This window comes from Patagioenas fasciata, chromosome 18 (assembly GCF_037038585.1).
Source record: "Patagioenas fasciata isolate bPatFas1 chromosome 18, bPatFas1.hap1, whole genome shotgun sequence".
Taxonomy (NCBI): domain Eukaryota; kingdom Metazoa; phylum Chordata; class Aves; order Columbiformes; family Columbidae; genus Patagioenas; species Patagioenas fasciata.
Genome location: NC_092537.1, coordinates 7,456,821 through 7,477,623, shown reverse-complemented (window position 1 = coordinate 7,477,623; position 20,803 = coordinate 7,456,821). Strand labels below are relative to the sequence as shown.

Sequence of the window (20,803 nt, the reverse complement as noted above, 5' to 3'; positions counted from 1 at the left end):
CTTGATGAGCATGAAGTAAGCAGTTTTCCCTATCTCTTCAGGTATTGTAGCTTTCTGTGCTAATTATTTTGTGGTTTAATTCATCCATGGCTGATATGATCTTCAAAGCTTAAGTGCCTTGATCTAACGCTTCCATATTTTTATTCATTTTTTCCTTTGAACTCTTGCGAAGGAGCCTCTGGGACCCCACAACTCTGGCTTTATGTTTGCTTTTAATCAGCTTGCTTTTCTTCCCCAAAACAAAGACAAATAATACTGCAATGGTTTATCCTTGGAAATTTCTCTGCATTGAGAAGACAACAGAGGGGAAAGCGTGACTTATTCAAGGCTAAATTTCTTGATGTTTTTTCCTTCTTTTTATCTAGTTCACTCCAAGACAAATGACGCTCTTAATTTAGCTAAGAGATTGAAGGATACCTGTATAATAGGAGCTGGTGAAGGGTCTGGAGCACAAGTGTGCTGGGAGCGGCTGAGGGACCTGGGGGTTCAGCTGGAGAACAGGAGCTGAGGGGAGACCTTCTGATCTCTGAACTGCCTGAAAGGAGCTTGGAGCCAGGGGGGGTCGGGCTCTGCTCCCCAGGAACAAGCGCCAGGAGCAGAGGAAATGGTCTCAAGTTGCACCAGGGGAGGTTGAGGTTGGATCTGGGAAACAGTTTCTTCCCCAAAGGGCTGTGGGGCATTGGAACAGGCTGCCCAGGGCAGTGCTGGAGTCACCATCCCTGGAGGGGTTGGACAGACGTGGAGATGAGGTTCTCAGGGACATGGGGCAGTGCCAGGGGTGGGTTAATGGTTGGACTCAATGATCTTGATGGTTTCTTCCAGACAAAATTATTCTATAATTCAGCAGCGATCCAGCCAGTGGCTGCCTGGGGAACCACAGCAAATGAGTGCAGTGAAAATAAGGTGATGGGGTGTCACAACCCATCCAATGCCATAGGATCGCTGGGCCAGGGACTCTGGTTCTTGTGGCAGAACATCCTGCAGCATCGTGGCAAGAGCGGCTCCAGTCCTGGTGTGGTGATATCCCAGTTGCTGGTGTGGTGAAAAACCTCTGGCAGATGCTGGGACATTGGTTTGTGCTGCTCCACCATGGAGACGGCTATGTGGTTTGAGGTGGTGGTTAGAGAGGGGGAAAGCATCTGCCTTTGGGTGATAGTCCTGACCAGCAGCATCTCGGATAGTCCTCCCCCACAGCTCTGGGGTGCAAAACCTTGTTCTTCTGCAGCCCTGAGGGGCTCCAGAAGGATGGGGGCTCCTGTTGGCATGGACAAAAGGCGATAGGAGATGCTGCAGGGAGCAGCAGTTCATGCTGTAATGCCTGCGGGCAGGGCTGGAGCCCGGCACAGCCCAGGTGCCTGCACCTGTGCTAGGATTGAATTTATAGGGTCCCTTCCCTCTCCTCCTGCCAGAGAAGTCAAGTGGAAAGTTTGGGGTCATTTTTCTGCTATTCTCATATTTGCTCCCTGCTGGAGCTGATTTATCCCTGCGGCGCTCAGAGCTGCATCCGAGAGGGACGTGTTTTGCCCTTGTAGTACACAAGATTGCTATAAATTATTAGTTTCTTTGTGTCAACCAGAGCCCGACACAGGCCATAAAACTTTCTGCCCCTGTTACTGAACTGGAACATGGCACCAGACTGCTGGTAGCAAGCTGGCCCAGACCCAGAGGAAGGGGTTGCCAGCTCAAAGGATGTATTTATCTCCAAAGCGACATCTCCATCCTTGTTCCTAATATCACCCATGGACTTCAGGAGTCCACAGAGCCTTGGGGGGAAGAGCTCTGTCCCCGCTGCCACTCATTTCTTGGCACAACCACCACATGCTCCAGTTTTGCGGGTACCATGGCCACTCTCCACTGCAAACACCCCACAGCATGTGTTTGCGAGGCCTGCCAGTGGAATCACTTTATTATTATTATTGTTATTTTTTAACCCTGGACGTAGAACCCACGAGATTAAAAACCAGCAGCCTCAAGGTGAGATTGCAGCATATTCAATATATTACCCATAAATGATGTCTGCAGGAGGGCGGAGTGGGTAGCAAAGGGATCTCACGAGAGCCACAAAGACCAGACTTTTAATTTAAAACTATCCTTCAGTGACTTGAGCGTCTCTCCTGCGAGTCCATTTTTCATTTCCCCCTGTGCAGCAGTAATCAGGAGGAAACAAGGGAGAGGGGGAAACGGATTTTCTCGCAGCTCTGTCTGGCCAATTTCAGTGCGGTAAATTATAGATATATATGGTACAAAGGAGTGCTGGGATATTAATTTCTGTTGTTGAAAATCACAGACCCTCTGCGTTAATTTACTGCTAAATAATAAATGATTTTGTAAGATACTCGGCGAAGATAAAGACACCCCAGTAAATCAAACAGCTCATAAGCACTTATGGATCAGTCTATCTTGTGTGTGTACTTAAGTGGTTTATATTGTTCTCACAAAGCAGAAGTAAGCAGGCGTTTAACTGATGCTATGTGCCAAAATAAAGGATGAACCCGTGAATCAAATGGTTTCCTGCAAATCCTCATTTGCATATGCAGAATTAAATGAAAAGTGGTGCTTGAGGCATTCTGAAACATTTAGATCTAAGCCCCAAACGTGTCCCACAGGAGAGAACAGATGCAGCCAGTGGGGCCAGCCAGGGGAGCAGCACGTGGGTTTATATGGAGTTTATGTAGGGTTTATAGGAGTCTATATAGCATTTATCCCCAGCTCAGCAGAGGAATGGACTGCATGGGTAAGTCTGGGAGAACCCAGGGTTTGGAGCCTCCTCTCCTCACCCTGCATCTGCAAAAACACCCTGAGAGCACCTGTTCTCATGGCACTTCATGAGCAATTGTGCAAAGCAAAGGGAGGGAGCGGTGGCACCCGGATCTGCAGGGTGGGTCTGCAATGGAGAGCCAGACCCCGGGCTGTTTCTGCCTCAGTTTCCCTCTTGGCGTGCAGAAGAGGCCACCTGCCTCCCCAGGCTGCCATGCAGGTCTGTCTCCTGGATCAAGATGTATTTTTTCTCTCCTCCCTGGGTCTGTTCATGCTGGGCAGCAGTGGCAGAGCCGCTAATTGCATCTGCAGGAAAGGCAGGAGCTCTCGGGCAGCGATAAGTAAGATGGATGTCGGGCTCTCGGAGCACAGTCCTGGGGATCCTGGAAGGCGACGTCCCCAATGTGCCAAGCTCCAGCTATTTGCAAAGGCAAGTTAGAGACAAAATGATGCAATTAAGAGTCTGAAGTGAAAATAAGATATGGATATGGCCGATTTTGACATTTATACCATGTGTTTGCTATGCCTTTCCCACTTTAACACCTGAAATGCAGCTGGTGACATCTCATATTTTGCGGCAGGTCCCTGCAGCTTGTGCCCAGATTCAAAATACAATCGGACAAGTCATGGGGAGTGAAATCTCGTTTTGCTGAATTAAATACACTCAGTTTTAATTGCAGAGAGAATGGTTTTATCCATGTTGTGTACTAAATCAAAGTCTTCTGATGTTTAATCATTTCCCATGGCAAGGTTGGCCTCGGAGGCGATTCCCCTTCATGGCAGATGTGTAGTGACAGGCTCATGTTTGCACCAGCACCTGGGAACCTGGGCTGGAAACAGGGAGTCCAAATGCCTTTTTTAGGATCTCTTTCCCTATATTCAATCAAGAGATGGAAAGTCTCAACTCCCTGCTCTCGTGTGCTCCTCACCAATGTCCACACATCCCAGGGGACATTCTGCACTGACTCTGAATGCAGGAGGATCCATCCCCAGCACCATCAGGCTCCCGAAGCCGCACGCAACTTTGTTTTGCTGATGCTGTTGAAAGACAGGGCAGCTCCAATTTGCCGGGAGCTGCTCAGTTGTAACGTGGCACCGCGGGGATGTGCTGTACGGAAAACCACATTTGACAGCGAAAGCGTTTTGCTGGAGCGCAGCACGAGAAATACAAATTACTAGGGCATAAACGAGCAAATCCATCATCAGAGGGAAGAGGAAGAGAGAATTGCTTTAAGGAACCACATCCGAGACGGTGACAGTAATCGTAGAATGGCCCTTTAAATGTCAAGGGGGATGAACACAGTTTAATAGCAACAGAAATGCTGCCAAGCTGGGCGACATCTAACAAAGCAGATGGATGGATAGATTTACCTATTATCTGCTCCTTGAATAAAAGAAAAAAAAAAAGGAGGATATAATTCAGGTTTATGCTTGATCTACTGTGTAAATCTCAGAGAAGTAATGTTTTCTTTTATCAAAAAGGAAAAAAAAATCAGTTTGCTTTCAGTGCTGTCCAAAGTTCAGCTGTATGAATGAGACACTGAACATTTAGAGCTGGCTGCAGCCCTGGCAGCATTGAACCCCAGAATAATGGAAGCAGGGAGCGTGTGGAGCAATCGGTGGGCACTGGGTCCTGCCAGCAGCGACGAGGAGAGACAAACGAGGGGGACGCGGCGAAGGGGCGCAGGACGTGTCACCGCTTGCAGCATCGGTTGTAAAATGCTTTCGCGCTCAGGCTCTGCACACACAAGCCCAGGGCTGGCTGCAGGGCTCTGCCACACGCTCCTTCTGGCACCACTGAAGGATTTCAGTGTGACTATAAGAAAAAACCACCACCACCCCTATTATCACATCCAACATTAAACCAGCAGCATGTGAAAACCTGAGCTACGCTGGGAAAGGCAAATATCCCTTGGCTTGTGACCACTGATCAAGAGGCAGAAGGAAAGGGCTTTGCGCCCTGGAAGTGTAGACATAGGTTTTGCAAAGCGAGCTCAAATCTGTGGGTATTTGTGTTTTCATTCACCCCTTGATCATCCCAATCCTGTGTGTGAAATGAGGATCACGACCTTCGATTTGACAGGGACCAGAAAGGCATTCCTCGGCATCTGTAAATCGCTCTGCCTGTGCGTTTACAAGCACCAAAAGAGAAAAATCGCAAGGAAATGAGGAGTTCAGTATTCAGAGCAGGCTCTGGGCAGCACAGCACAGTGAACCAGAGCGCTGAGTGATCTGCCCGGCCAGCGGCTGATCGGCCCTGTATGGTGTGGGGACAGGTTGGGGACATGGCCAGGCTGTCATTGGTGTGGGGACAGGCTGGGGACATGGCCAGGCTGTCACTGGTGTGGGGACAGGCTGGGGACGCAGCCGAGCTGTTGCCGGTGTAGGGAAAGGCTGGGACACAGCTGAGCTGTCGCTGGTGTGGGGACTGGCTGGGGACACAGCTGGGCTGTCACCGGTGTGGGGACAGGCTGGGGACACAGATGAGCTGCTGCTGGTGTGGGGAAAGGCTGGGACACAGCTGAGCTGTCTCTACTGTGGGGATAGGATGGGGACACAGCTGGGCTGTCGCCGGTGTGGGGACAGGCTGGGGACACAGTGAGCTGTTGCCGGTGTGGGGACAGGCTGGGGACACAGTGAGCTGTCGCCAGTGTGGGGCCAGGCTGGGGACACAGCTGGGCTGCCACCGTCTCACTCAACCCCTCGCACCAAGATGCCGCGTTGGGGTTTCATGGGCAGCCTGAAAGCGTGCGGGTGTTGAAGGTGCTGATGTTTGACTGGCTGCTCTTCCCATCCACCACTGGAATTTGTGGTTTAGATTTGTCTGTGTGTTTGATAAAAGGTCTGCCAAAAATCTGCTTTCGAAGAAATAAAACTAAGCGCTCATTTGTTTTTAATGAGCCATCAGGGAGAAAGCTGTTGCATGTGTGTTGTGGCGTTTTCCTTCTGTCGGGCTATTTATACCTAAATGTATTGGAGGGAGATTTGTGATTAAATTGCCATAGCAACGCCGGTCAGGCCGCCTCGGGACGCCACTGGCCCTTTAAGACACTGCTTGGAGGACCACGGGACGCTGGGAGCGCTCTGCGAGGCGCTCTGGTCTTCGCGTCGTCTCGGTGGGTTTCCGGTTCTTCTGCTTCCGGCCGCGTTGGGCCTCGTGGTGGGTGGGTGGGCCGGGGGTTGGGGTGAATTGGGGACAGTGTGGGGGGCATTGGGGGACTGGGGTGAATTGGGGGAGCTGGGGGCAGTGTGGGGGGCATTGGGGGTGTGGGGTTGGGGAGCTGGGGACAGTGTGGGGGGCATTGGGGGATGGGTCAGCGGGGTACGGGGAGCAGTGGGATCTGGGGGCAAGGTGGGGGGCATTTGGGTTGAGGGGCAGGATATGGGGCTGGGGGGGTGGATTCGGGGCGGTGTTTGGGGGGCGGTGTGGTAGGTGGGGGGTAATGGGGGCTGGGAGAGATACGGGATGGGGGGTCAGGGGGGCGGGGCAGGGACTTGGGATGCGGCCGTGGGATGTCGGGAGGGCCTGGGGGGCAGGATTGCTGGGGTGCTGTGCAGGGGGGCAAACTCCCCTTGTGTTGCTCTATGCGCTCCCGGTCTTTGGGCCCGCAGGGGGGGCGATGCGGTGAGGGGAGGCAAGGGGAAAAATGGGGGGCCCAAGGGCTGGAAGGGCCACGCAGCGGGGAGGGGACTGCGTGGCCAGAGCAGGACCCACTGACACTGCCAGCAGGGCTGGGGTGGCCAGATTGGGACCATTTATTCTGGGGAGTTTTTCCAGCATTTTGTGTGTTGCGGAATTTCCTGCTGCGGGGCCACAGGTCTGAGCGGTGACTGCGGGGGGAGTACATTGGCCCCTCGGTGCTTCTGTTTGTAAGGTGAGAATCGGGTGAGCCCTGTGTGTCCCTTCTGGGTGGCGACACGAGGGCCTGGGGACGGGCTGCTGGGTGGCGGGTCGCTGGCCCAGCCTGGTCCCTGCCAGCCCCGCCCCGTGCCCCAGATCAGCTCCCGGGAGCCCCGCACTGGGGTTCTCCCATGCAGTAACAGGTGTGAGCATCCATGCAGCATTTTGATGGTCATGTATGATACTGCATACAACAGGTTCCTCCCCAGGCCCAGGAAAAACAGCTTTTAGATTCATTCCTTTAACATGTACTGAATCTTCTTTTGAAAGTATTCTAGCAAAATTAAACTGACATTGCACTGCCTTTGTGGGCAAGTTTTATAGATGTGGAAAGCAAAACTTAGATATGTTGCTTGTTTATTTTTCCACTTGATTTATCACTGGTACTATCTGAATTCCAAAACTTTGTTCCCCATGTAGCAGGGAATACCGATAAGGTGCTTTTTTTACTTGAACAAATTGTAAGGCTTTGTTGGAAGTTGTGTACTTTGCTCTTTGTTACATCTGTGATTTTCTTTGCTGTTTGGTGTTTCTCCTACAGCCGGGGAGTTCAGCTGGGGTCACGGCTCAGGCGAGCACGTGCTCTCGCAAGCACGGGAAAGGCAGCGGGGAAGGTCTGTGCTGTGAACCTGGCACCAAAGTCATCCTGGCAAAGATTCTTTGCTAAAAACAAACAAACAAACCAACAAACAAGATACTTTTGCTTTTCTTGTTTATCGGGGGTGTCGGTTGGGTGATCTGGCTCACAGCGAGGTCACCCCAGGTGGTTGCTCCAGACTGTGTTTTGCTCGTGGCTGCAGCTGATCTGGTGACCAGCGAGATCTCTCAGTGGACTTTGGGATTAAATTAATTAATATCCCATTGCTGCTGAAATGGGAGACCCTCCCTGCCCCCTGTCCCAGAAAAAAGCTTCTTTAGCTTACCCTGATCTGTGATTTCTTGGTCCCATCTCTGAGCAGATTTAACCCAAGCATTTCCCTTTCACTAATGTCGCTCTTCTCTGGGTTACAAATAGGTATTTTTGGCCACAGGGGCTGTCAGAACAAAGCATATGGAGCTGTAGATAGGGTGACTGCAAATGTCCCGATCTTAGTTGCACTTGAAAAATGAACTGTATTTATCATTGAAATTCAAAACTTATAAAGTTTGCTCTATTTAAAACTTGTCAGGTTTCTAATAAAGGAGGGAAAAGTTGGATCTAAGTTTCTTCTAAGCTTGAAGAATATTAATTTTTAAAACGAAGTTATTTGACCAAGGATTTTCCTGTCAACTAACTTTTAAACAATAAAGCCTTTTCTCATTTCAGTTAACACGTAACCATTTGCAGGAGGGCCATGGGTCACGAGCTGTTTGTGACAGCCTCGTGATGCCTGTGCCCAGTTCTTGCTGCTGCTGAACATCCTGGTTATTTCTTTTCAGGTGGCTGGACCAGAAGATCATTCTGCAGGATGGTGAGAGTGCTGCTCTTGCAATTTGGTTGTACCTGTGTGGTCTTTTTAGCTTAGAGAAAGTAGTTTTGCCTAACTAGATGGTAAACAAATAAAATCTGGTTCTCAAACTTGATTTTCTTCCTTTTTTCATGTTTAATACTTGCTATTGTGCATGAACAGATATTTTAACATGCTGCAAGTGTGTGTGCACGCAAGCGGGCATGTGAAACTACTTCTTCACTGACATGTGTGACTTGTGCGCGGGGTGGTCACACGCTGAGATGTGCAGTGTTCTGTAGCTGTGCTTTGTGATTTCCGTCTTGAGTTCAGCATCTTCCCAGTGTGCCAAGCTTCCATCTCCACTAGAGGGTGTGAAGCTCCGCAGAACGATTGAAAACGGGAGACTCTCTTCCTTTAATTGGCTGCGCGGACAGCAAGGCTGACGGGATTACGTTCCCGTTGAAAATCCCCACTCTGCGTTGGCAGCAGCCCAGGTTGCTTCTGCATTATACAACCACCAGCCATGTGCTCTGTGTGGTGGTGCTTGGCCCTGGCCGGTGCAATTCCTCACCAACAACATGCGTGTGTGCCGGGGCAGGCAGCTGGTGCCCAGCGCCTCCAGCACTGGTACCTGGAAGAGGTGGCCTGGGGGGCTCAGTTGCATGTGCCAAATTCCCTCTCCTTGCACCTGGGTCGTAAAATGTGCCTTTGCTAACAGCAAGTAGTAACTTTATACTGGCAACTGCCGTGTTGTGTGTGTTCCCTTGCTGCAGGAGCCACGCAGCTCACAGTGGCCATGCTGGCTGCTTGGCTGAGTACAGGATTTCTTCCTCCCTAAATTATCCCTCTTAAGTGTCACCTTAGTGAATTCTGAACAGAACTGAGCCCAGCAATGCCTGCTTTGCTCCAGCACTCACTGTGCTTGAGGAGTGTCCGAAGGAGAGATGCTGGAGTGAGTTGAGAGAAGGGAACAGAGCTGGTGAGGAGCTGGAGCACAAGTGTGATGGGAGCGGCTGAGGGATCTGGGGGGTTCAGCTGGAGAACAGGAGCTGCGGGGAGACCTTCTGATCTCTGAACTGCCTGAAAGGAGCTTGGAGCAAGGAGGGTGTTGGCAGTGTGAGGGCAGCTGCAAACCCTGTGTGAGTTGCAGAGGGACCCAGGAGCGGTGCTGAGGGTGCTGGTGATGTCAGTGGGTTACACCCACACACAGTCCTGGGGTGCTGTCACCAGGCCTCAAAGCGATACTTTCCCCAGCTCTCCAAGCACATGCCATTTATTTTTCTTCCCCAGCTGTGAAGGAGGTTACGTGCAAAGTGCTCTGGCCAGCACTGTGGCTCCGTGTTTTTGCAAACACAACCCCAGCATTGAAGTGTGAGTAATTGTTTGGAGGAGTCTACTCTGCCATTTGCACCCTGTGTGCTGCGATAAGGTCGAGCCATGCACTTGTTTGTGCCGTTTGTGAGCTGTTCCTTCCTGAGCAGGCAAGAATAGCTCATCTCGTGTATACACAAGTCTCCAGAGCAATGAGTTATCTGCTTGGACGTGCACCCTGTGCTGACAGCGAGCTGGGGGGAAGCATGTTTTGCTGGAGCAAGGCCTTTGCTTGCTGGAGAGAACGTTTTTTGCCAGGTCACGGTCACGAAGGCTCTCCCAGCCTTATCCTGCCCCGGGACAGTGTGGTGCCTTTGCTCCCTACATTTCCTGAGATCTCTGCAGGTTCTGATCCATCTTTGGCTTCATCAGCCTTCTTGAAAACAGCTCCGGGGACGGGAGCAACTGTAATCCTTTGCACGTGTGGGTGGGCTGCCCTGCTGCAGCATCAACTTGTTTTTCCGGCCCCAGGCAGCTTAGTTCCCCATGGCTCTTCCCATACGTCCTTGGCTCCCTGTTTCCCAGTACACGTGATGTCTCTGCTGCATTTCACCCTGTGCCCTAACATGGTTTCTCTGGCTGCTCTGGGGACGTGGGACAGGAGCTGCAGGGTTGCTGTGCTCAGCTCAGGCTGTGGTATGGGGAGCTGATGCAACTCACTCTCCTGGCAAAAAGTCATTTTATTATTGCTGGATTAAAGCCAGGCTGGTCCACAGAAGGTCCTGGTGAGCTCTGGGTGAGATGGACCTCTGCATTTTGGCAGCACCAAGCCCTTACATCAGCTCTGCAGGTTGGGGAGCTCCAGCCTCACTGGTTCTGCTTGTCCGAGCCTGCTGCCCGTGCATGACATCTCGGTTCCTCCATTTCTCACTGGTGAGGTCATGTTCTGCACATCCCGTGGCTTTTTGGAAAAAGTTCTGCCCATTGTGATTTTTGGGGGGAGTTTGGGATCTGTTCTCAGCTCTCCTGCAATGTAAACCCAGGGCAGTGAGCACAGAAACTACTCACAGACTTCTGCTTCTAACCACAGAGCTGGGGTTTTTAGTGACTTCTCAGTAGTTGTTCTCACTGCAGGGGGAAAATCCTGCTGGGCTGGAGGCCCTGGAGATCTGGTTGCTGAAGGTCAGCCCCGAGCTCTGCCAGCCAGCTGGCAGCATCTGCCCAGGACAGCAGGCAGTTCTTCATTGCAAAAACGGGTATATGTGCACCCAATGCAGAATGGCAGAGTCAGGCCACTTGGGTTTCAGGAAAAACTGCCCTTTCTGACATGCAGCTGATTCCTTTTCCCACACAGGGCTGCGATACCCTTGCTATACAGGAGGGTCAGCCGTGGCACGGTGGCATCTGTGGGGAATTAGTCTCCTCTGCCGGGTCAGTCCTTGAGCTGGCCAGGAACCGGCACCATGCAGCCACATGCTGGAGCCCGGCTGTGCTCTGAGGCACCTTCTGCTCCCTCCTCCTCTGCTCCTGGCTTGTGCTGAGGCTGGAAATGCTCTGAGGTCTGTGCCTGGCGGGCTGGACTGTGAGCTGGGGCAGGAATCAGTTAAAGCCATCAGCGTGTTAGGCAAAGCGTTGAACTTTGCATTGTCGGAAGAGGAAACGTCTGTACTTTTGCTCTGATTCTGTACAGGAATTGGGAGTGTGGAGATTGGGGCTGTGGTCACTTCTGCTGGGTAAACAGCCAGAGAACTGCCTGGTTTCCACCTTTCCTCCCTTCCCACCATGCCTGGAAGAGGCTCCAGCAGCTCTCTTAGAGTGTGACAGCTGGAACTGTGTTAGCAACCACCAGCTCGAGCCAGATCCTTCCACCCAGCATCACTCAGCTTTTAGCAAAGGTTCACCTCTGCTAAGAGGCTGCTTTTAGCTGCTCCCTTGAGAGCCGTTTTTAGTTCTGGCTGTGGTACTGGTCCTCCTTCAGCAGCAGATAAACCCCTGGTTTACTGCTGGAGGGACAGCACAGCTGCGGGAAGGTCAAGTGCGGCTCTGACCCTGGGGAAGGGACAAGGCTGGGCTGGGCACAGCCTGAGCATCACTTGGGCCCTTCGTTCCCCCCCATGCCAAGATTGCATGACAGGAGTCATTTCAATCACTGTGCTGTGATGACGAAAGGAAGGGACAATCAAAGACAGCTTTAAAATATGTATATATTTTTAAGCTGTAGCTAAGAAATCTGCCGTGGCTCCAATTTCGACCTTCCAGCCAGAGGTGAGCAGGCTTAATTTGACAGCTATTTCTTAAATATTTAAAAAGCTGCCTGGAATAAACTGAGTGCTTCCGAGTAGTGACCTAAATTCCACTTGCTGTAAATTTCATTAGAAAGTGGATTTGTGTGCCTGCCAGGAGCAGGCCACTTTGCAGCTTCATTGATCTGCCCAAACCATGTGCTGTGCAAGTGCCTCCCTCAGCAGATTTTTGAAGAGCTCACTGCTGCATGCTACTATCCTAAAATGGGACTTGTTTCCTTGCTTTTCTCCTCCCTTCCTCTCTCTCTGTTTTTTTTTGATTCCTGGTGCAAATGCATCATTTGTTTACTAATCATGTTGCATCGTTAACAGCACAGAGTCATCCCACCAGCTGTGTGGGCAAGGATGTAGCAGCTGGGAAGGAAAATGTCACTACTTTAGCTTGCTTGATGTGCTTTCATCTCAAATCCCCATCTCGTGCTGTGGAGGCCAAAGGTTTTTGCAATCCTGGGGGCTGTCTGCACCTCTCTCCTCTCCAGCAAGGTAACCTGTGGCTCTGACACCTCTCAAAGAAGCTTCCTTCCCTTCTGCTGTCCCTAAAGTGCTGTCTACCCCTGTGAAACAGGATTTCGGATCCTGTGGAGAGGTGTGATGGTAGCACAGATGGTATATACTGAATCTTGCTCAGGAAGAACGAATGCCTGTGGAGATGTGGCACTGCCAGACCTGTGGATGCATGAGCAACATGCATCTCCCCCTGCCTGAGCGGGGTCGCGCAGCTGATGCTGAATCCCCTTCTGTTGGCAGTGAGTTTGCAGCCCACCTGCCCAGGGTAAAGGCTGTGGTGGGGGTCCATGAAGCCACCATGGGGACACAGGGCCTGTGCAAAGCTACAGCTGCTCCCGTGTTGTCAGACGTGGAGCAGTTGCCTGGTTGAGCTGAACTAATGGGCAAGGGGCAAGGTGGTGTGTTCCTGTAGCCCTGAAGTTGTTCTCTCTGACAACTGATGATGGGACCCAAGAGAATGGCAGAAGATGTGCCGGGGAGGCTCAGGTTGGACGTTAGGAAAAGGTTCTTCACCCAGAGGGTGCTGGACACTGAACAGGCTCCCCAGGGAGGTGTCACAGCCCCAAGCCTGACAGTGTTCAGGAAACATTTGGACAATGGCCCCAGACACATGGTGTGAATTTTGGGGTTGTCACATTAAGGGACAGGAGTTGGACTTGATGATCCTTGTAGGTCCTTTCCAACTCAGGACATTCTATGATGCTAAGTTGGGTAGCCAGCCATGGCTCCCCCATGGGAACCCAGTTCTGGGGCTGTGGGGAACATGACATCCCTGTCCCCTGGACACTTATGCACAAAGCTGATGGTCTCATGGGGACCTCCGGGCTGGGATAGGCCAAGTAACAGCACAAAACCCAATGTGTTTTAGAAGCCCCATGGCCTCACCTCGGTTCAGGAAGGGTTGTGTGCAGAACAGGCTGACTGTGGCAAAGCAGCAGAAAATAAGGGACTAACCCACAACCCTGTCCTGTGGAACAAAGCGCTGGCACCCAGCAGGGGTTCTGGGTTTTCCTCAAGCGCCTCTGGAGACGGAGCCTGTGCAGTGGGGAGCATGGAAGGGACTGAAAATACCCTAAGTCCAACAGGAGGGGTGGCTGGTGTCACCGTGGTGGGTGGAGAGAAATATCACACTTTTCCAACTGTTGTCTGTGCATCTTGCTTATGGCTGAGCATTGGGAAGAGGGGGTTAAGTGAAAAATGAAATTTCTCTCTATCTCCTTCCTTGCGCTCTCTCATCTCCACCAACGGGAGCTGAAGATGGAGGAGGATTTTTTTTCTATATTTAGCTTTGGAGAAATTGCTATAACTAATCGGCTTTAGGATACTGGGCACTCTCTTTCATTTTATCTTTTCCTGTCACTAAGACCTTGTCATGTGGCCGTGGACTGCCACTCGCTGGCTCTGTTTGCTGGGCTCAGGTTTTTGGTTTTGTTCGTTTGATTTGGTCTGTTTTGTTGTTTTTTGTTGGGGATTTTTGTGTGTTGGGGGGTGTGTGGGTTTTTTTGTTTTGCTTTTTGGTTTTTTTTCATGGAGTCAATTAATAACCCATAAAAATAACACTTCCAGCTGTTCCACTTGCAGCTGCCGGGCTGGAGTCTAATTACCAGGCCTTGGATCCCAAATCCTGCTTTGCATGTAAAAGTGCCAGTGAACAGGAACAGGCAGAAGAGATGGCAAAGCAAAAAAAGGAATGCGGTTTGGGGGTGCTATTTTTAGCCTTTTCAAGCCAAATGTAAAAAGACCCTTAGGCTGCTTGTGTCCTGCTGAATCTGATCATATGCACAATATTGTTCCCATGGCACAGTGCAGCAGCCGGGGTGGATTGGGTTTTATTTTTGGCAGTTAGCTTGACTACTTTTAAAACCTCCTTCTGGGTTAGTTTGAGCAGTGCTGTGTTGATGTGGCTTACATCCATGTACCAATAGCGGGTTTTTTTGCAGTTACCTGTAGTTCTCTGTGTGTTGCTGAATGTGCCAGGGCTGGATGTGGCCAGGGCAGTGATGGAGAGGGAAGGGACACAGTTGTTCACCCAGTGCGGAGCTCGTATCTCACAGAGTGGTGGCAAAGGGCTACCCAGCCCCCCTCAAAACGTCCTTGCCTACCAATTGGGATACAAAATTCATTTAGAATCATAGAATCATGGAATCACAGAATCATTGTGGTTGGAACGGATCCTCAAGATCATCGAGTCCACTGGCACTAAACCATATCCCCAAAAACCTACACATCTTTTAAGCCCTCCAGGGATGGTGACTCCACCATTTCCCTGGGCAGCCTGTTCTGGTGCTTCACAACCCCTTCTCTGAAGAAATTTTTCCTAATATCCAACCTGAACCTTCTCTGGCACAACTTGAGGCCATTTCCTCTCTGTCCAGGGAGTTGTACTGAGGTGTATTGGTTCTTTTCATCATTGGGCTCTTGTGTAAATGAGACTCAGGCTGGTTATGACCAAAAGCAAATCAAACAGAACAGCTGTTTGTTAGCTAATTTGAAATACTTAATGGTCACACATTAGTCTAGCTACCAGCTTGAAACCACAAGAGCAAATAGGCTTCCCGTGCTGGAGATCATCCCCTTCATTAAACCAAGTTATTTTGAGACTGTTATTTGATTCTGCCCCCAGAAAAAAACTCCTCCACGTCCCACTTGCACATGGGTTGCACAGCCAGTGCTTGGCTCAAAAGGCATCTCCACCTCTTCCTTCTCTGCTCAGGCTCCCCCTGTTCCGTGTTGACAGCCATGAGAGCCAAAAGGTGTTCAGTACATCATCTCTCCTCCTGAGAGAGACGGAGCCAAACTCTCGGTGGGTATCCCTTCAGTGGAGCTCTGCTACCAGTCCACTTATGCGGGGACAGAGGATGCTATCAACCCCTGTTCAGTCTTGCCTAGCAAAGAGATTGCTTTCCATCATGCGGTACATTAGCCAAATTGATTCCAGGAGGGAGAGTCAGCCAGTGGTTCTCGAAGCCGAGACAGATTAATGCTGCGGCCACATCAAAATCAGCAGAGTGGCTGCTCAGCGGTGATGCTCTCCGCCTCACGCTTTCCAGGAGCACTGAACTCCCTGGGATCAGTGACACAGACAATTCAATCGGAAGGAACATCTGTCTCTAAATTGCGCTCCCCGTTCAGGCTGCCACCGCTGCAAGTGGGTGACATTTTTAATGCGTCTTGCTTGCTTTCTTTAATCTCCCAGGCACAGGCGCGCCTGTGGAGCACAGGAAGGTTCCTGCCCTGTGACGAGGAAAAAGAAATTAGCAAGCAGATCGAGCGTGGATAGCAAATAATGAGATTGCCTTGGATAACAGGACCAGAATTCATGCAAAGAATTCTGCTGATCAGATAAGCAGCATTGCTATGGCCTGCAAGTAGCCTCATGAGACTTCTGTTTCTCAAATGTTTTCTAAGAGATCCTTGGATGAAAGCAGCCAGCACAGGTCCGATCCACAGATTTCAAAAAGAAACCCTGAAATAGCTATCCTGGTAGTTATTTTGGTGTGCAAGTGCCTTGTAATGATACACCTCATTTTCCTTCAGGCGTGGGAATAAGCTGTACAGAAACACACGTTTTTCTGCTGGCAGAACAGCCACACAGGCGGTTTGTCCTGACAGAGCTCCAGGGAAAGAGCCCAGTGTTTGCCCACAGGGTGCAGACCCAGGACTGGAAGAGTCAGTGTGTACTTTAAAAGGAGCTGGATTTGTAGAATATTTTTAATACTAAGTGATTGTTGTTGTTGTTGTTGTTTTTATTAGCCCTTTAGTAATATTAAAAAAAAGAAAATCAACATTTTACAAGCAAACAGAGACAAAGCCTATACCTAGTGAGCAAACAAACAGCTTGATGCAATGCTTGTTGAAGTAGATGAGAGTATTTGTACTGTCAGACTCATTAGAAAGAGGGATAGTAAGCAGCCTTTGTTTTTATTTTCACAGGAAATTTGCTCATCATTTCATTTGCTACACCTCTTGGCTGAGACTGATATTTTTCTAAGGATTCAAAAGTGTCATTGACAAACTGATTGGATTCCGGCAGCACTTTAAGTCACCTGTGGAGAGGACTGCTACAGGTTGTTTGCAGGTACCAGGCGGCTCCCAGGCAGCACACATGGCCACAATGGGCATTTCCAAAGGCAACTGGGAAAGCTGAGCATTCCCAGCAGCCCAGTAAACCCTTCCTTGCTTGCAACTCCACCTCCCTGTATTATGAGTGCGACATTTTCAGCACCAGTAAACCACCCCAGCAAATAAGTTATCATCCAAGGGCTTTTCTCTTTATACTGGAAGAAAGCTGGTGGTGGGAGTTCCCTTTGACATTTTGCCCTGAATCCCCATGCCACTTTCTGATGTCTGAAGGATAAAATAATTTCATGGAAGCCCCAAAGGGTGTTTCTGCCTTCTCATGCTCCTCCAAGAAGACTGTGCTATCAGCCTCTTGGATGTCACAAATATCCAGCATGGGTATTGGGACGAGTGTTGGATTTGCAGCTTCATCCAGAATATATGCTGTGCTAGCTCCTCACACTTAAATTATTTCTGTACCAGCAGCCCCCCCGTACCACCTGCTCTCTTTTGCTTCAGCACTGCATTGCCTGTGAGCGGTGACGCCAAATTCAATGCAAGAAGCCTCGTATGGTTACGAGCTCGGCAACGAGAGGCTGTGAATAAGGGCTGGGATGCTTTCCGCATGCTCATCCCGCGTCATGTATTTTATGAATCGGGACTTGGTCCTGTTTGCTAATGTTTGTCCACGTAACCTTTGCTATGTCAATGGTGCTCTGATGTCAGCTGCTGGAATCCAGGCGCTGGCAGTTGGTGTCTCTGGCCAGCTCCCAGCCTACAATTCAATTTTCCCATCAGTCACTTGAGGAGAAAGGAAAAAAACCATGTTCCTGACTGTTTGTGGCATCAAAACAGAAAGGGTTCCAGGCTATAAGGCCACTTAAGGCTTTTCTACACCGTGACATACCAGAAAGTTCAAATAAATAATAGTATAACATTAATAAAACTTCACTTACACTGCACTAAACTGTCGCCAGTTTAGTCCCAAATAAGAATCTCAGCACAAGAGTTTAATGCTTTCTAGGTTTTGTATGGTAACATCACTTCTCTGAAGATGGCTGTTCTTGAGATATTTTACCCTGTTCCCAAATCCTTGAATGGTGGAAAATTATCACAGAGCTGCAAAGCAGCAGAGTTTGGGATCAGGCGATCACCCTGGTCTGCTTTCTCATACTGACTTACTGCATGACTTTTCCTACAGCCTTTTGTGAGCCCCGATATTTATATCTGCCTGTTGGAATTATTAGTATCTTCACCTGCCATTACAAAGGGCTTTGAGATCTCCAGAGCCATATGGAGAGACATCTCCTCCTGTGCACCATTTCCCCAGCATGGGCTGTACAGAGAGATTTAAAAAATATGTACAGCTGCTATAGTCAAGCACATTCTGGTATGTGTCTGGAGGACTCGTCTTGGGTGTCACAGCTACTTTGGTTTTAAGAGTAAAGGAATTCACACCACCTCATACCCAGCACCACCAGGTACTGGCTCCCTAGACTGACAAGGGAAAGGAAAAGTTGTGACATCTGCTTAAGTAACTACAATGTGTTTAATAAGAACTGCATGTAAACTGGAATCATATGTCCCCAGGGCACAATCCTGTCTTATGAGTAGTTTGTCAGTCATCATGTTTATTTTAGCTGGAAATGTTATCATTTGGAACCTTTTTCATAGTTTTAAAGGTTTAGAAAGCAGGTGTTTATTTCAATGTATGCAGTGGTACATTAAAAATTCCACTGACTCAGATGGGACTGATTTATTAGGGAACGGCTCTTGAAGAACTTCAGTATATCTGAACTCAGGATTTCATCATACTGTTAATAAACATATAGCTTAGCAGCAAGACCTTGAACAAACGGGTGTTCTTTCTTTTTGAGAACTCCTAAAAATCTCCTCTCTTTAGTACAAAAGCTGTGAAGATGGGACCCGCTGGACATTAAGAAGCCAGGACCACTTCATTTTTACTCACTCTCTGGGATGCAAACAAAAGAAACCGGAGCAAGTCCCTGCCTGCTGGAATTCCATGGGCTTGCGCTGAATTACAGCAAAGCCCGGAGGCGTTTTGAATCTTTTCTTGTATACCTGCTCCCAGGCAATTGTGCCTTAAGTTAGGTATTATTAACAATAAAGGGTTGGCTACCAATAGTTCTCATTGATTTCCATGGCAATATTGCCTGAAACACGATAAATGGCTGGGTTGTGTAATGAAAGTTTGTAACGTGAAGGAATGCAATCCAGGAAAAGTGCTCACGTGGTGGGGAGTGACCGACCTTGCATAACCTCCCTACGGCCCAACTTCCCATCGTATCGAGCAAGCTGCATTCCTAATTTTCTGAAAATACTGAATGGTTTGCACTTTCAGCCTCTGGCCTCCGGCCTCCAGTTTTCAGCATGCCTCACAGCACTTCTTCAACATTTCACCCATCCATTATTCATGCATATTCCTTCTAACGATGCACTGGTGGAGCTTCCATAAGAGAAGATGTAACAGGAATCTAGACAATAATACAAAAATTTTAAAACATACTACTTTCCTCCTTTGTGTCTATCTTGTTAAGACTATTGTTTCTGCAGGGAACAGGTAAGACACTTACCACCGTTTATTTAAGCATTAATTTATGGACTTTCACCTTAGTGCTTGTGCTTTAACGATAAACTCCAAATACCCTTAAAAGTCCAAGTAAAGCTTTTCTACTTATACAGATATTTGGTTCAGCAGCGCAGTGGCAGTCAGCAAGAATTTAAACATTTCTCATAATCTGAAGAGAGAAATGTTATGAACAAAGAGGAATCTGAGTGGGTGTAAATTCCTCGCCCTGCTGTGCTGGTAGGATTGTATCTCAGGCTTTCAGAGCAGGGAAAGGATGTTACAGGCATAATGGCAGGGAATATCAATCAGATAACTAAATCTAATTACTGAGTTACTAGATTAACCAGTTAACTTCAGCTACATGAAGGAAACCAGCCAAGTTCCACAACAGAAATCAGATTTAAAGAAACACTGTCTCACACATTAAACAAATTCTTGTAAGGACTAGTTTCAGATTAGACAACAGACTATTCTCGACTTACTTTAAAAGACACATGGTTTGTGTAGGAAAGAACTGTAGCTGAATCATTAAGAGTAACCACAAATTCGGCTTTCTTAGAGAAAGAATTGCACCAAAAGGACAGGATAATGACTCTAAGTTTTAATAGAAAGATTTATTTTCTGAGGGAGTAAACTGGTATTACAGCACATTCTGGGTGAAAGGATTGCCTTAATAGAGTCATTGAAGGGAACAAAGGCACAGGCCCCTAATTTTCAAGTCCTTATTTTAACACAGTTAGTGATACACTAGTGTTGAACAAAACATAATTGCATTTATTCGGTTTAGTACATCATAGTTAAACCACGCTAGATGTGGACTAAGAATTATTTCAGAATTCTTTCAACTCTCACCACCCTTCCCTCATGTGCAACCTGGGTGCCTCAGACCCAGCATTGCCACCCAACCTTGTCCCCTCCTTCTGACTGCACCCAACAACCACGTGCCAGGGGAGGTTCAGGCTGGACACTGGGACAAGGTTCTTCACCCAGAGGGTGCTGGACACTGGGACAAGGTTCTTCACCCAGAGGGTGCTGGACACTGGAACAGGCTTCCCAGGGAGGTGTCACGGCCCCAAGCCTGGCAGTGTTCAGGAAACATTTGGACAATGCCCTCAGGCACGTGGTGTGAAATTTTGGGTTGTCACATGCAGGGACAGGAGTTGGACTCGATGATCCTTGCAGGTGCCTTCCAACTCAGGACGATCTATGACTTTCTACCCACTGAACCCCGTCAGTGAGGGGAGAAACGAGGGGTTTGTGGTCAAAGCGCTGCTCAGGGCGGCTGAGAGAAGGGCAGATGCCCACACCGAGGTGACCCCTCCGGCCCTTGGGGTTGCCTGTGCCTCTATGAGGGGGACATGGGGACCCCCCACCCCGCCCGGCGCCTCCCCGGCTTCCCGCTCCCCACACCGCGCATGCGCTTTCTATCCACCACCCCCCTCCCCTCCGCCCGCCAGTGCGCAGGCGCAGGAGCAGCGCGGGGCGAACGCGCCCGCACACACCCCCCCCCGCCTCCTCGCTGCGCCTTTACGCATGTGCGACGCCCGGCCGGTTGCCAAGCCCCGCCCACGCCCTGTCACTACTAACAACAGGCGGCGGCGGCGGCTCGGTGCCTCCTCGCCGCCGGAACCGGCGCTGCCCCGCGCCGGCATGAGGCCAGAGCCCGGCCGGCCGTCGTGACGGGAGGCGGTAAGAGTCCCGCGCGGTGCCTGCCCCGGCTTTCCCCTGCCCGCCGCTTTCCTCTGCCCCACGCACCCCTCGTCGCCCCCTCCCCTCAGCCCCTCCGCTGCTGCCCCTCGAGGCGAGTTCCCCGCTCTCCGTCGTTTCCCCTCAGCGCTAGCGGTCCCCGCGGGGAGCGCTCCCCGTGAGGTGGTGGTGGGGCGGGGGGTACCGGCCCTCGGGCGGGTCACGGCGGCGCAGCGGCCGCTGGGCTCCCGTGTCCCTC

At 50.0% G+C, this 20,803-nt stretch overlaps 1 protein-coding gene, 1 long non-coding RNA gene and 1 other non-coding gene across 10 annotated transcripts in view; all 3 read left to right on the top strand.

Moving 5' to 3' along the window:
• Positions 1–5,830: 5,830 nt before the first annotated feature.
• Positions 5,831–18,794, top strand: LOC136109790 (uncharacterized). 8 transcript variants are annotated; one of them, XR_011741802.1, is made up of 7 exons: positions 5,831–5,873; positions 6,536–6,632; positions 7,200–7,272; positions 8,078–8,109; positions 12,015–12,185; positions 14,923–15,012; positions 16,143–18,794. It is a non-coding gene; the product is annotated as an uncharacterized lncRNA (long non-coding RNA). The 8 variants fall into 8 exon arrangements; XR_011741800.1 differs by lacking the exon at positions 5,831–5,873 and adding an exon at positions 5,877–5,917; XR_011741801.1 differs by lacking the exon at positions 5,831–5,873 and adding an exon at positions 5,884–5,921.
• On the top strand, positions 6,679–6,854 carry LOC136109830 (small Cajal body-specific RNA 16). Its single transcript, XR_010652550.1, has one exon. It is a non-coding gene; the product is annotated as a small Cajal body-specific RNA 16 (non-coding RNA).
• Positions 18,795–20,399: 1,605 nt separating the features above from the next.
• The window catches only part of SEC14L1 (SEC14 like lipid binding 1), a 40,075-nt gene continuing 39,671 nt past the window's right edge, over positions 20,400–20,803 (top strand). The window contains exon 1 of the mRNA XM_065852157.2: positions 20,400–20,547. The gene's annotated coding sequence lies outside the window, so the exon portion shown is untranslated. The remainder of the gene's footprint in view (positions 20,548–20,803) is intronic.